Genomic DNA, 14,860 nt, shown 5'->3' with positions numbered 1-14,860 from the left:
ATTTTTACTGTTTAAACATAAACTTGTTTCTCGTTTTAGAAAATCTCTTGCTATGAAAATGTTTTAACTTAATGCATTTTTTATTTTGTGTAAATAAATTACATTGATTTATATTATTTATATCATTTGTGACAAACAATTGAATAAGTCAAATAATGATCTTACTGTGTTTTAGTAACTTTGTCATCCTGTTAAGCAAAGAACATTTGTCAAGTCAAGTACATGGTAATGTTAGTTTTGAAACATATGCTTATTTATTAAAACGTTTTATCAATTTTGTTTTAGACTTTAATTCTTTCAACATTGTTTAAACATACACTGTAAAAAATTTGACCTTAAATTCACAGTAAATTACTGGCTAATAATTGCATTACTTTCACAGTAAATTACTGTATGTAAATTCACAGTAAATTATTGTGAGGTAGTTCACAGTAATTTACTGTGGTTTTGTCACATTAAATTATTGTGAAATTACAACCATATATTGTAACTTTACAGTAGATAATAAAGTCCGTTACTGTGATTTCACAGTATTATCTTGTAGAATTAACAATATTTTACTGTAAATTTGCAAAACGATTACTGTGATTTAGCTGTAGGTTGCGGTTTAAATACCTGATTTAACTGTAAAGTTAAAGTTATATCCCGGATTACTGTAATTTAACAGTTTGGTGCTGTAAAATTTCAAAGCAATTTTAGGTCACAAAAATGAAAATTCTATCTTGATTTACTCACCCTCAGGTTGTTCCAGCTCTGTTAAAAATGATTTGTTTTGTTAAACACAGGAATAAAAATATCAAATATTCCTCTTTGTGTCCAAACAACCTGAGGATGCGTAAATGACGACAGAATCTTCATTTTTGGGTGATCTGAGAAGACTCTAAAATCAAAATAAAAACAAACACACATACATTTTACAGATTTATTTAACAGCTTAATGACATCTGTGTAAACATTTCAGAAAACTTTCAAAAGGTGAAGGTGAAGCCTCAAAAAATACTATAAGAACATATTAATAAAAAAATCTGACATCATATGTAGCATACATATAAAAAGCAGTGCTTCAGAGTGCGCGCTCTCTCTCTCTCTCTCTCTCATATATATATATATATATATATATATATATATATATATATATATATATATATATATATATATATATATAAATATATAAACACACACTAAATTAGGCAGTCGTCTATTCAAGGTCAATCATTTTTCTGATAATTTTACACACTTGCTGGTTGATGTGTCTTCTCTGCTTCTTTGACTTCGTCTGTCTTCCATCTCCAAACTGGTGCCCAAAAAGCACCTATAAGCAAAAGGGCAGACAAATAGTTAGCTTCATACAACACTACTGGGACACTACTGCTGCACTAGAGAGCAAAATTACTGTTAGCTTAGTTTGAACATGCTGACAATACTGTAGCTCAGTCAAACTGCAATCATTTAAACAAAAACATCTGAAAAACATTTACATCACAAACACACATTCAAGAACAGTCCAACAACAAATAGTGGTTTTAATGACCTAGGCAGAGCATTTTAAAACAGTTGATTTGATTTACACCTTCTGTTTACAGACTATAATCTAATGCTGGGTTCACACTTATTGCAAAGTAAACACATGCATCACAGTACTTGCTCTTGAATACTAGCAGGATGTTTCTTGCATCAAGCTAATTTTTCATGATTTAAATATTAGGAAAATTTTGCAAAAAAAACTTGATTGAAGTGATACAGCACTTGTGTTGTATTCATTTCAATCAAGTTTTTTGCAAATATTCCAAATATTCTTCCACATGTTTTGAGTTTCACTTAATTTGTGTTGCCCAGTAAAAATTTCCCACTATTTATGCATTTGCAATGACTTGCATGTAATCCACTCACCTGAATAGGTAACTTCACATATGGTATAAGAGCCCCATCCTTTTAAAGACAGCTTCCCCTCTGGTCTCCAGCACAGACAAACAAATTGTGTCTGCAACACGGCCCTTTATAACAAGGGGACAAGGGGAGTCATGACTTGTGCTCCTATACATTCCTTGTTTAACCCCCCCAAAACAAGCCCTCAGTTACAATATTTATTGTAGACATTACCTTAAATTCCAGAGTGCAAAAGGCATCTTCAGCATACTTCAGTTTCAGACCAGATCCAAAGTCAGTTGTGAAATCCAGGTGAGGTCCCATGACCACTCGACCCTCCAAGGAATAAGACTAAAAGGGGGAAAGAAGGACTAAATTAGAGGTGTTTGTGAATAATTAAATTTGTTTGTAGAAACAAAGTTGACATTCCATGCTCTGCCTATTAAAAACCAAGCAAACAAACACACATGCCCAGTAAAATTGCTCATAAAAATAAAAACTATAGTTTAAAAAAAATCTTTGTCTAATATTTACTACTACTGGAGGTACTGGTGGAACTTCTGGAAGAAGAAAAAGAGTTTGTACAAGAAACTGCTCACAACAAATCTGTGGAAAAACCTGACATTTAAAAATCTAATAAAAATGAGGAAGGCATCAACATTACCTTTAATAATCAAGCAAGGGTTGATTGGTAGCATCAGTGTTTCAACATCAATGGCTGTGGCTGCAAAAAAAATATGAATATAATAAGAGTAGAATAAAGCCCCTTTCACACATACAGACCTTTCCGGAAAATTACCGGCAATTTTCCGGAAAGGTTGTATGTGTGAACAGGTCCTTTTTGAAAATACCGGTAAATTCGTTCTGGCTATTTTCCGGAAAGAGAAGTTGTAACATTACCGGCAATTTGCCGGAATGCTGCGCTGTGTGAACGCAGAAGGAATATTTCCGGAATAAGCGCGTGCACGTCTAGAACGTGCTGACGTAAGACTTCTGCTTTAGCCAATCACAACAGTCAGACGCATTTACGTCCGCGCGGTTTGTGAGAATAAAAGCCTTTGAATATTTTTCCAGACCCATTTAGCTGCTAGAAGTTAGTCAGATAACGTGTATATGTTCTCCTTAATGCCAACTGTGCAAATAATCATCGATAAGATGCTTATGATAAGCCGTTGTTTGTTTACCTTCAAGCTTTGCGTGTGCCCATGAAACAGCCTGTGAGCGGCAGCACACGCACATATTATGAACATCTCGACATGCGAATATGATCCTGTGAAAGTTGTTCACAATATTGATCATCAAAAGAGTTTGTAATTTAGTCAAATGTTTACAAATACAAGCGCAGCCGTTTAAAGCTCATTTGTGGTGAATGATGTCAGAATTTACCGGTATTTTGGAATGGATGTGTGAATGCTCTTTTCCGGAAAATTTCCGTAACGTCCTCGCCTGTGTGAACAGCGCTTTTTTGAACATACCGGTAAAGTCGTTCCGTAAATTTTCCGGATATTTTCCGGTATCACTGTGTGAAAGGGGCTTAAGACTCAACCTAACACACGCACACACACATACTCTCTCTCTCTCTCTCTCTCTCTCTCTATATATATATATATATATATATAGGTTTAGATCGTGATAATGAATTTAGGCTATATTTGTGTGCTCAGAATTTACACTCACCTCACACTTCAGCTATTATCAGGTACACCTGAACACCAAAAAACAAAATCTACAGTTAGTGACAATATACAATTAGTTCTCATTAGTAAATGTTAGCACTGCATTAACACCAGTGAGAAATATACAATATGTACTGTGTTAGTGTTAGTTTAAAAGAATACAACTGAATTGTATTATAAGCTTCATTTAATAAAACAGTTAAGACTTGTTTCATAATAAGTTTAGTTTATTTAAATAACTTAACGTTAACGTTACAGTGAACAAAATTAACGTACATGATGGTGACTAACCGTAACGTTAACTTAAGTGAAGGTCAGAGCTTACCTTAACTTTAGTCATTTCACCTTTACTTCAGTCTTGTACTGAAACAGAAAAAGCAGTTAACAAGAAGTTAATTAAATAAAATTCCCTTTCTTTTATCAGGAACTAACGTTAACGTTATGCTAATACCTCAGAAAACACTACAATCACCATCTGGCGTCGTTAATTTCTTGTTTTAAAAAAGGCGCGCTTAAACCCTGTACGTGCGAGTACAACTAAAGTACTCGGTAAATTCCTGTTAAATGACATGCACTATACAGAAATACACATACAACACTCATTTAACGGACAAAAGTCATATTTTAACACTTACCGAGGATGAATTCGTTTGGTGAAGAGACGAGGCAGGCGTTGTCTGTGGTGATGGCGCTTGTTTGCGGTCGAGTCGAGTCAGTTCTGTTAAATGAATCGGCTCCTTTAAGTGAACAGTAAAGAGTCGAATTGGGCTCCTTTAAGTGAACAGTAAAGAGTCGAATTCGCCTGAAAACGATTCCATTTTGTATAATATTGTAAGACGCAAACATATAATTCATTAATATTTCATCATATTGCTTGGTTCGTCTACTGCTTGTACACGAATTGCTTGTTGATGACTATGAGCTCATGAACACGTCTGATAAAATATCTGAATCTGATTCAATGTCACACGAGTCCTGAATCGAAGCAGTGCAAAAGTAATATATTGATTGAAATATAAAGTTAATTATTTTCTTCGCCATTCAAAATATTATATATCTCTGACTTTAACAATAAGAATAAAGTTCGTTTGGAGTGTATTGAGAATTATTATTTTTTCCTCCCAGGATTCAATTCGCACCAAGCTGCATCAAGCTGTAATGGTGGATGAGAAGGCACATAATATTATAAATATTGCTTTTAATATGTAATGAAATAAAGTTTTAATACTTTTTCATGCGAGAATGTAGTTCTTCAAAACTCAAATCTGTGGATTGTTAGTAAAGATTGTGTGTAATTTTAAGTGTGTTTTGCCGGTAGCGGAGATCTATGACTTCCAGGCGGTAAAGGCGCTCATTACTCATGTATCCGCCGAGAGGCGCCTGTCTTCAGGCTAGACATTGGGACAATTGCCCCGTCTTCGATGGCTCTATATGCATCCGAAAATTAAGTTTTAACTGTTTTTCATGCTAGAATGTAGTTGTTTAAAACTCTAATCTGTGGTTTATTTATATAGATAAAAAAAAATATATATATATATATATATATATATATATATATATATATATATATATATATATATATATATATATATATATAATTCTGATATTAGTGACCTCCAGGCGATGAAAGGTGCCCAAACTCATGAAACCGTCTAAAGCAGACATTTACCCTGACATTGAAATAATTGTTGGCTGTTTAACAGTCTTTGGTTTCATTAATTAATTACTTTTTATTAAAGTTTATTATTGGCTAAGCACACAGTTGTTCATTAAATATTATTTCATATTCTATGTTAACTGTATAAAATTAAATAAAGGTGCAGTACAACCAAAAAGATGTTGGTAACCAAATCGTTTTGGGAGCTATAACATTCTGTTATTATCTGTTAAAAGTTCATTTGTATTAATTTCTACGTTGAGTTAAAAAAAGGTTTGAATTTCTATAACTAACGTGCAAAAGATATAGCCCTTTTCACAGTAATTTGCTGTAATCATGCTACCTGCCGTAATTTCACAATAAAATTATGAATACAACATATTACTGTGAATTTTTCAGTTAAATACTGTGAAGAGATACTAATGTAATTTACTGTGAAAAATTACAGTAACATGTTGTGAAAACCTGGAAATTTTTTACAGTGTATAACATGGTTTACATTTGAACATTCCTGTCCCTTTTGGTTTTAGGGGGCAGGTTTATGGGCGTGGCCTAGTGTCAGATCTAATTTCATTCAGTTTTTCATCTGCAAAGAGTGAGGACACTAACATTTGGGGTCCGTTCTTCGTACCTTGCTTAAATGATCTAAGATTATTTGGCAGATCCTGGATCTTTTAATCTTGATAACTGATCTCTCGCTAATTTGGTTCTTCAAACAAGTTCGCGAATCAGATTAGAATGTCTGGATGAACTGATCTGAGATCGCTGCGTGTGTTGTGAAGGACAGATCTATCGATCCTCGAAATCATGATCAGCAATGCAACGATTGGCTGACGGCACAGCAGCGTAATGACATCATCTGATTAATATTCAATTATCCATGTGAGCAAAATTACATCAAATTAGCAGTAAACGGCTTGTTAAATAGTATTCATCTTAATAAAGAGTATTCATCATGTATTTCAATGCAAATCAGTGTATTAAGTTCTACATTTAGAAAAGATTTTCTTTATTATTGTAGCCGTTTTTTAATCGATGTAAAGAATAACAGGTTGTTTACAAAAGCATTTTCATATTGGTAAAGGCGTCTGCAACTTTTGTGAAGCTTCAAATCACTATTAACTATCAAAACATGTTCATGACTGCTGACATGTATTATTGCTTTAAAAAAAGTCACATATTGTGCATTTCTATTATACACAATTTGTACTAAAGCGATCTAAAAAGTTAATATCAATAAGTTTTCTCTTTGCACCAGATGGCAGTCTTTGTACTTTAATTTCGAGAGTGCAGATTGTATAGCCTACGTTTTATTAATATGTATAACTTTATTTATTTTATTAATGACTATAACTTTATATATATAGTTAAAAAATATGTACCATTTTCCCAAGTGTATATAACTACTACTGTAAGAAAATATCAGAATTCGGAACATACTTTCTGTATTATCTTTGCTTGAACTGAGCCGATCTAATCCTGTTTATATGAATTGAACCTGCTCCCGATCAGGTTTGACCTAGCAGAACTGTTGCTATGACAACAACTCTCGGATCAGCTTTGAAGAACGAAACGATCCTGGATCGTGTCAAATCGTCAATATCCAAATCCAGCTAACTGAGTAATCCACGTACGAAGAACGGACCCTTGGTCTCTGTGCAAGATAAATCTCTATTTTTATTTAACAACAAACTTGCATTTGCAACAAAGTCTGTTGAGGTTAACACCTAACAACCTTAACAAGATTTTAATGTTAAACATTTAAACCTTTATTGTTCTAATCATTATATCTTTTTTCTAAAACACTATAAGTTACACTTTTTAAAAGTATTTTTATTTTTTTATTGTGTAGTTTAAAGAAATATTATTTTGAAAAAGCTTCTTTTCAGAAAATATTCTGCGATACCTCTGAAAAGGTTTAACACTTCTTAAATACTTTTACGAAAAACATGGATTTTGTCAGACATAATGTGCATTAAGACTAAGGCTGTATTACTTTTTAAGAATGCCTTATCAATTTCTAAATATTCCTATACTTTTTTAACTGAAAAACACCTGAAACTTATTTGTTCAGTTTAAAAACTAACATATAGTTTATCTTTTCAGAAAAATCTTGTGATATCTCTGAAATGGTTGAACACTTCTTAAAATGCATTTTAAACACAAAACTTGTTTTGTCGTATAAACTAATGTTAAATGTGTAATTAGACTTTTGTTAAAGGTTGTTAGACTTTAAAAACAGTTTAACAATATTGAATACTTTGTACTTTGTGCATTTTTACTGGGAAAAAAACACTAAATTGTAATTATTCTTAATTATTATTATTTTAACATTTGTATTTTAATGTTTTTAATAGTTTAACAATAAGTTAAGGTTTTTGCCTTTTTGTTCCAAAAAACACTAAATCGTATGTGTATTGTTTAAAAATAAACTTGTTTCTCTTTTTAGAAAATCTCTTGTTTTTTATTTTTTTACTAAATGTTTGACCCATTTTAACTATATACATCTTTTTAATGTTTAACAATACCTTTTGTTCTAAAGAAAAAACACTAAATCGTATTTGCATTGTTTAAAAATAAACTTGTTTCTCTTTTTGAGAAAATCTCTTGTTTTTTAATTTTTTACTAAATGTTTGACCCATTTTAACTATATACATCTTTTTAATGTTTAACAATACCTTTTGTTCTAAAGAAAAAACACTAAATCGTATTTGCATTGTTTAAAAATAAACTTGTTTCTCTTTTTAGAAAATCTCTTGTTTTTTAATTTTTTACTAAATGTTTGACCCATTTTAACTATATACATCTTTTTAATGTTTAACAATACCTTTTGTTCTAAAGAAAAAACACTAAATCGTATTTGCATTGTTTAAAAATAAACTTGTTTCTCTTTTTAGAAGATATCTTGTTTTTTTATTAAATGTTGACTCATTTTAATATATTTTTACTGGTTTAACAATACATTTTGTTCTAAAAAACACTAAATCGTATTTGTACTGTTTAAAAATACACTTGTTTCTCTTTTTAGAATATCTCGTTATAAAAATTTTTAACAGTATTGGTACATTACTTTAAAAACTTTATTGTTTTGTCAAAAATATTAATTTTAACTCATTTCAACTATATATACATCTTTTTAATTGTTTAACAATACCTTTTGTTTAAAAAAAAAACAAACCAAAAACATTAAATCTGTAGCCTACTGTTTTAAAAATAACCATACTTTAACATTGTTTCTCTTTTTATATCGCTTGAAATTGTTTAACAGTCTTAAAATACTTGGTACATTTTTACTTTACAAACAATTTTAACCAGTTAGACTACAGACGTGTTGTTGTTGTTGTTTTTTTTAATGGTTTTATGGTTTTTATGATGTAAATTAAATTACTTTGTTCCATTTTGTATTGAAATCAACTAAAACATTTTTACAAGACTAAAAGAATACAGTACATTAGCCTACTATAATGACTTTGTGTCTGAGTATGTGTGATGAACAACAAAAACGCTAAAACGTCATTTTGAAGAAAAAAAAGAGAGACCTTTTTCGGATCAAAACGTCCATTGCTCCGTGTCACTGAAATGAAAGAAAAACAGAGAGATCTTAAATCCGAGCCGTGGCGGCCGACATACGATAGGGCTATTTTATTGGGGCCGTTTCTCAATATCATGTAAGGTCCACAAGTCCGCCCCGGTGGTGCATCCTTTCCTTTAAGTTCAGATTTTTTCCAAGTTTCAGAAAGTTTGAATGGGAGAACGAACTCTTGAGGACGCGATGACACCGGATAAATCTTCAAATGGGAAAGTGTAAAGTGTATAATAAAGTCATTCGCATTACGTCAGCGATCGTTGATTCAATATCTTAACAAAATTATTGATATTAATAAAATAAGACTGCCTCTTTTAATGATATTAACAGCTTAAACATATCGACACCAAAAATGTTATGGCATCGTGCACATTTTACCGTCATCTTCAATGTAATGTTTATAACATTTTGTATTCATTGACAAAATATGAAACACTGTGGTTTTGACAATAGCCTATGTGTTTAAGTTTCACTAGACAAAAGAGACTGCGTGTGCGCGTATGCGTGCGTGCGTGCGTGTGTGTGTGTGTGTGTGTGTGTGCGCGTTGCCTGTCCGTCTAGGGTGAACAGGGAGATTCACTTTTAAACTGTTTACAAAATAAATAATAATTCATTCTATCACAACAAATAACAATGTTAAATGAAAATAACACATACTTATTTAAATAATAAATGAAAAACAGACAAACAATCAAATCTCTTATAACAATATCATAGTATATTGTTTTATCACATAAATTCAAATGATCATAGTTATCAGATTATTTTCAGACATAGGCCTATTATTTTCGTAAAACTTAGTAAACAAGTATTTGTGAAAACATTTATTTGTTTAAAATGTTTTATTAACAAGTTAAATTGTTTTAAACACTTTGTATTTTTATTTTCAGCATTGGTTTTAACCTAGAACCAACCCCCTTTCTGCCTTTTCGTGATTGGCTGGCTGAATCTGGGGGGTGTGGTTAAAGGCGGAGTTGGAGGCAGGGTTACGTGTGTCTCATTGTTTCTCACGTTTTAATCATTATGTGTTTGACATCAGGAGAGAGTGGTCGCACTTTTCACTGCTCTCGGATAAGATTTTGATTTTGAGGGTGGTACAGTGGCGGAGTTTGGGGGGCGGTGTCTTAGACTCAGTTTTGTCATCATTTCTTCTCTAACAGGCAACAAGTGAGGATCTAAGTCCGGATATTCCGTAAGATCAACTAAATCTTTTTTTCCTAACTTACATCGTTTTCTTAACATATACTTACTTTTTTTAAAAACATTTCACTTGCAGTACTTAGGCTACAAGCTGTCGTTTTGTTTAAAACTATTCGACTCATTTTTAAAACTTAAAATGTGTTTTCATTACGTTTAAGAATTTATTTATTTTCTTTATTTAATTATTTTTCTTAACTTTTTAAAAAAATAACTTTTTTTACTTGTTTCAAACTGTTTAAAGTCTATCTCAAATCTGGCTGTGTAAGTTAAGGGTCTATGTATGCGCGCGCGCGCACGGAGTTTTCACACCCGCTTTTTGTCTGCTTTTTCCCTCTCCGGAGGGAGAGAGAGACACGGAATAAACACGGATTTCGCTCCCCGAGTCTCCGTAAGATACATCTCCGTTTCTTCTTTAACAAATACTCTTACTAACATTATTTACTCTACTAACAGTTTAATTCTAACATCGTTTTGTTTTTTGTTTTTTAAATAATACATTTTAACACTTTTTAACTGAACTTAACAAGAAAGAAAGAAAAAACGAAACAAACTGTCGGATTTTAACATGTCAAAAAACTTTCATGTGAAAATGTACACCTTTTCTTGAAATAAAAGCAACCTTTTTCCCCTCTTTCTAAACATATACACATTTAAATGTTTAAAGCACATAACTGCCCAATACACACACGCAAAAACCGTCACAATGTCACTAATAACAACGCCTTTTCCCCCCCGCTACGATATCAATTTGTATTTTGATATCAAAAACATCCCTAGTTCAGAGTGGGGTGAATTAGGGGTCAGATGGCCAGGTGTCCAAGTGTCCAGATTTGGGACACGCGAGGGTGGGAGGGAAGGGGGAGGGAGGGGGGAATATTTTTATGAGGGTAATAACAATCAATCATCTTGACACAAAGTGCCCGGAAACCTCTCTCATCTGTAATCTAGAATGATCTAAACACATTTGCTGAAGCTGTAAACTGAAGCTTTGTCCATCATTTGATCAGGCAATAGCAACACAAATAAGTGCATTGTTGTTTGTCTTTGTTCTTCAGAGAAAGTATTGAAATAATGGTGTAAAAACAGAGTCAATACCTGTGTTTCTCTGAGAGAGAGTCCTTTACTCGCTCTTCTGCCATACTGCAGCTAAAACACCAATGCAGACATTAGCAGAGCTTTGAGGAAACAATCAGCCGCTGACCCTCACCTGGAGGTGACAATATACTGAGATGAAGAACAGCACACTTTATAGCAATCAATGCTCACTTCACTAACAACACCGCACTCAAACAGACCAGATAAAACAAACTGACTTTCAGTCATGTCACTGCAGATATATATAGGATCAGACAGCCATTTAAACACGCTTATACACATATAAACCCCTTCATCATTTTCACAAATCATAATGTAGAAGTGTTAAACTCACATGCAGTAGTACAGACGCTGTTGTGCAGCAGGAACACAATTTGAGCTCTCGGAGGTATTGGGTAACTGCAGTCTGGAGCAAGTTCATTGGTCAAAAGTTTGTTCAGGCAGGGGCGGGGTAAAAGGTTTTTCAGTGGTCAAAGGTTTGTTCAGGCAGGGGCGGGGTAAAAGGTGTTTTATTGGTCAAAGGTTTTATTTTCAGTCAAATGCGATGGTCAATTAGATTAACATATTAAATAAGCTGATCGTTGAGGTGGATCATTCTACTTTATGATACTGGTGTGAAGGAAAAAAAAGATCAAGTGTATGATGCATGCGTGCATGTATACATATTTTGTAAATATAAAATTATTATGTATTTATTTATTAAATTATTATTATTTCTTTTATCATTACAAACGCAAGCTGATTGGCAGGGTTTAAGAGCCTTTATGACTCTTCTGCTATTTAAGTCTCATCATTCAGGATGACACTAAAACACAAGCATGCTGGAATGTAAAGACTGGGAAAACATAATTTGTAAATTAATTAGGTTGTAAACTTGGATTTAGTTTGATTTGAAATGTAATGACATTGTACCATGTCAAGATGCATTCAGAGAGATCTTCACTGCAATTTCAGTGACTTAAGAAAGAAAAGCAAGCCTACAATTGCAGCGATCCACAATAAATGGTCTTGTGCTGCCATCTAGTGGCTAAATTGAATTTAAAAAGTGATTATTGCTACAATGGTAGTTGCATATTGAAAATCTGTGTTTGAGACCTTTTAAATGTAAATGTATATGAATAAGTTAACAAGCATGCTTACAAACACACACACAGTGACAAACGTAGTGGAATGGAAAATTCGCATGAATGCGCAGCCAACAAGTCTGACGCTATCATGTCAATATAAACCAAAAATCTCTGAGGAATATTTCCAGTACCTTCTTGAATCGACGCCACGAAGGATTAAGGCAGTTCTGATGGCAAAAGGGGGTCCAACTCGGTACTAGTAAGCCATTGGTGTCAAAATCAATTCTCGGAGGGCTGCAGCTCTGCACAGTTTTGCTCCAACCCTATTCAAACACAGCTGATCTAAATAATCGAGGTGTTCAATAGAATCTTGATCACCTTAATTAGTACATCAGCTGTGGTGTTTGATTGGGGTTGGAGCAAAACTGCAGAGCTGCGGCTCTCCGAGAATTGACAAGAGGCATACCTAATGTGGCCGGTGTGTGAATGTGTATGTAATATATATATATATATTTAACCTTTCTATTTTTTTTTATTGCTAACTTACTATATTTGCATTGAGAGTGCAGGTGCCTCAGATAAGCTTTACACTTCTCTGGGTCTTTTTTCAATCCTAATCAGACCTTGAGAAAAAAAAGAAATTAATTGCAAAGTGCAAACTGACATCACTTTAAATGTATAAAAAGATTTAATATTTACCCTGAGCTGTCAAGCAGGAGCCCACACCACCATCTCCTTATGCATGTCATATAGCCTGTGTTAAATGCAAAATCTATTACTACAATGGTAAAAATTCTTCTGTTATACTGGCTAACAAAGTGTTGAGCAAAGACTCACCTCAGAATAGTCAAACTTAACCTCAGGAGTGATGTACACGACATACTGAAAGTCAAACATGTTGTTTTGTTCTGAATTACTTATGCGGTTATCCAAGTACAATGTCAAACTTACTATGAGCACAAAGACTCCACAGTTACTGGAGAAACATTACATTAGAATATCCTAGGTAATGTTAGAAAAATGTGTATAATCAAACATGTAAAGACATATATAATATACATGATAAATCTGCAAGAATCATTAACAGATAAAAAGTCATGTATTAAAACCATTTAAAGTACAGCATGATTGAAATAAGAAGTTTCAAATGCAACAAAAATGTAACATCCCATATGCATAGATGAAGAATATGATAATTACATGAGACAAACAGATTCACATTTGGATATTACATGAATAAAACGTGTCAAATATGCAACATATATTGTGAAATGTTGCAAAAATGCCACTTATGCTTTCAACCACTGGATTTACAGATATGTACATGTTCCTGGCCTGTTGTTTATAATATGATTTTAGTGGACTTTTCTCTCTAAGTGGACATATTTGATATATTTTGAAATGCATGTTGCATAAATGACATGTTTTAGATGTAAAATCCACATATGAACATGTATGTCATTTATGTATCCTAATTTGCACGTACACACTGACATGTGTCAGATTTCTGTGTGGAATTGCTGTTCACGTCATCACATATGACCCAAACAAATGATCTTCAAATGCACACCGCTAAATAAATGGTACTTAAGTTTGTGATGAACTGTGACAAGTTTGCGGCTTTGCAGATAAATGTGTGTATCATGTGTAGAGCTCCCAAAATATTGGCACAAAACGGATACAGTTTGGTAAACAAATTACCACAGTCCAAATCGAAAGCCAAACCATCTTAATTCACGCTTGTTTACAGCTGTCAGCAACACATCTGAAGCTGCGGTCACACTGGGCTTTTCCTCCCATAGACTTCCAGTCATATTGTAGTGTCTGATTGGTCTGATGACATTAATCATACGAGACACAAAAAAATCACTGATGTATTCTGATATTCATATGCGTAAAAGCACAACTCTTAATGATGAAGCCAAGCGAAAGAGAAAGGAGAGGCGTCTCCGGCAGAGGGCGCATCAAACCAGCAAACCAGCTGGAGGAACTTTCGCTGAACTCTCTACTCGGTTTACACATATGAATCTAAGTGCATAAATGTGTAGGCACACTATAAATTAAGGCTGATAATAAAACTGCCTAAATGTTGATTTATATGTTATAATGTACTCGGATGACTATGTACTTGTCTCTTTACTGTTCAAGTGATTTAGCATGCTCCTTTAATGTATGAGTTAATCAGTGTGTGCACCTGTGTTTAGGGTTGATTTATGAACACTGTCTCTAAAACACTGTCTCCCAACACGGTTTCAGGGTTGATCCCTATCTATGCATGAGTATAAAAGCTGACATGTACTCATCAGCTTCGCGCTTTCCGACTTCTGTATACCGAGTTTGGTTGCCCTTTATCCTTAACGGAGCATAAAGTAAGGATTTTGTTTCTGTTATTTGTATTTTGTTTATTCTACTTTTCACTTGATTTTATTTTATTAATAAAAGTGTATTTTATTACTTTTCTTCACTGGAGTGGACATTGACTTCATTTTCCAGAACCCATCAAGTTACCCTGTGTGGTAAAGTATGATTTAATTTATTATTTTGCAAAATACATTCTAAAGACGATCAATTAACTAAACTCTCGCTAAGAAATATAGCGAAGGGAGGATCCTGATTTATCTTTGTTTAATTAGGGTGATTAAATAAAGGCGATCCAGCATAATGTGTGTGTGTGATCTTGATTTTAGAAGCAAAACTGCTGAAACGCTTATCA

The 14,860-nt window shown here is 33.2% G+C and overlaps 1 protein-coding gene and 2 long non-coding RNA genes across 5 annotated transcripts in view; 1 reads left to right on the top strand and 2 right to left on the bottom strand.

Annotated features, from left to right (window-relative positions):
* The window catches only part of LOC148681932 (uncharacterized), a 398,953-nt gene that overhangs the window by 221,137 nt on the left and 162,956 nt on the right, over positions 1 to 14,860 (top strand). The window lies entirely within an intron of this gene.
* LOC148681938 (uncharacterized) lies at positions 909 to 4,242 on the bottom strand. Of its 3 annotated transcripts, none has more exons than XR_015942712.1 (8): positions 3,994 to 4,242; positions 3,868 to 3,905; positions 3,544 to 3,571; positions 2,531 to 2,590; positions 2,401 to 2,426; positions 2,101 to 2,217; positions 1,891 to 1,994; positions 909 to 1,312 (listed from the first exon to the last, which is right to left on the bottom strand). It is a non-coding gene; the product is annotated as an uncharacterized LOC148681938 (long non-coding RNA). The 3 variants fall into 3 exon arrangements; XR_015942711.1 differs by having other exon boundaries at positions 4,178 to 4,242; XR_015942713.1 differs by lacking the exon at positions 2,401 to 2,426 and having other exon boundaries at positions 4,178 to 4,242.
* LOC148681937 (uncharacterized) lies at positions 6,959 to 11,473 on the bottom strand. The gene is made up of 3 exons (XR_015942919.1): positions 11,415 to 11,473; positions 11,081 to 11,192; positions 6,959 to 8,773 (listed from the first exon to the last, which is right to left on the bottom strand). It is a non-coding gene; the product is annotated as an uncharacterized LOC148681937 (long non-coding RNA).

The sequence above is a fragment of the Danio rerio genome, chromosome 4 (genome assembly GCF_052040795.2).
Source record: "Danio rerio strain M-AB ecotype USA chromosome 4, GRCz13ab, whole genome shotgun sequence".
NCBI lineage: Eukaryota > Metazoa > Chordata > Actinopteri > Cypriniformes > Danionidae > Danio > Danio rerio.
This window is presented reverse-complemented; position numbering and strand designations above follow the sequence as displayed.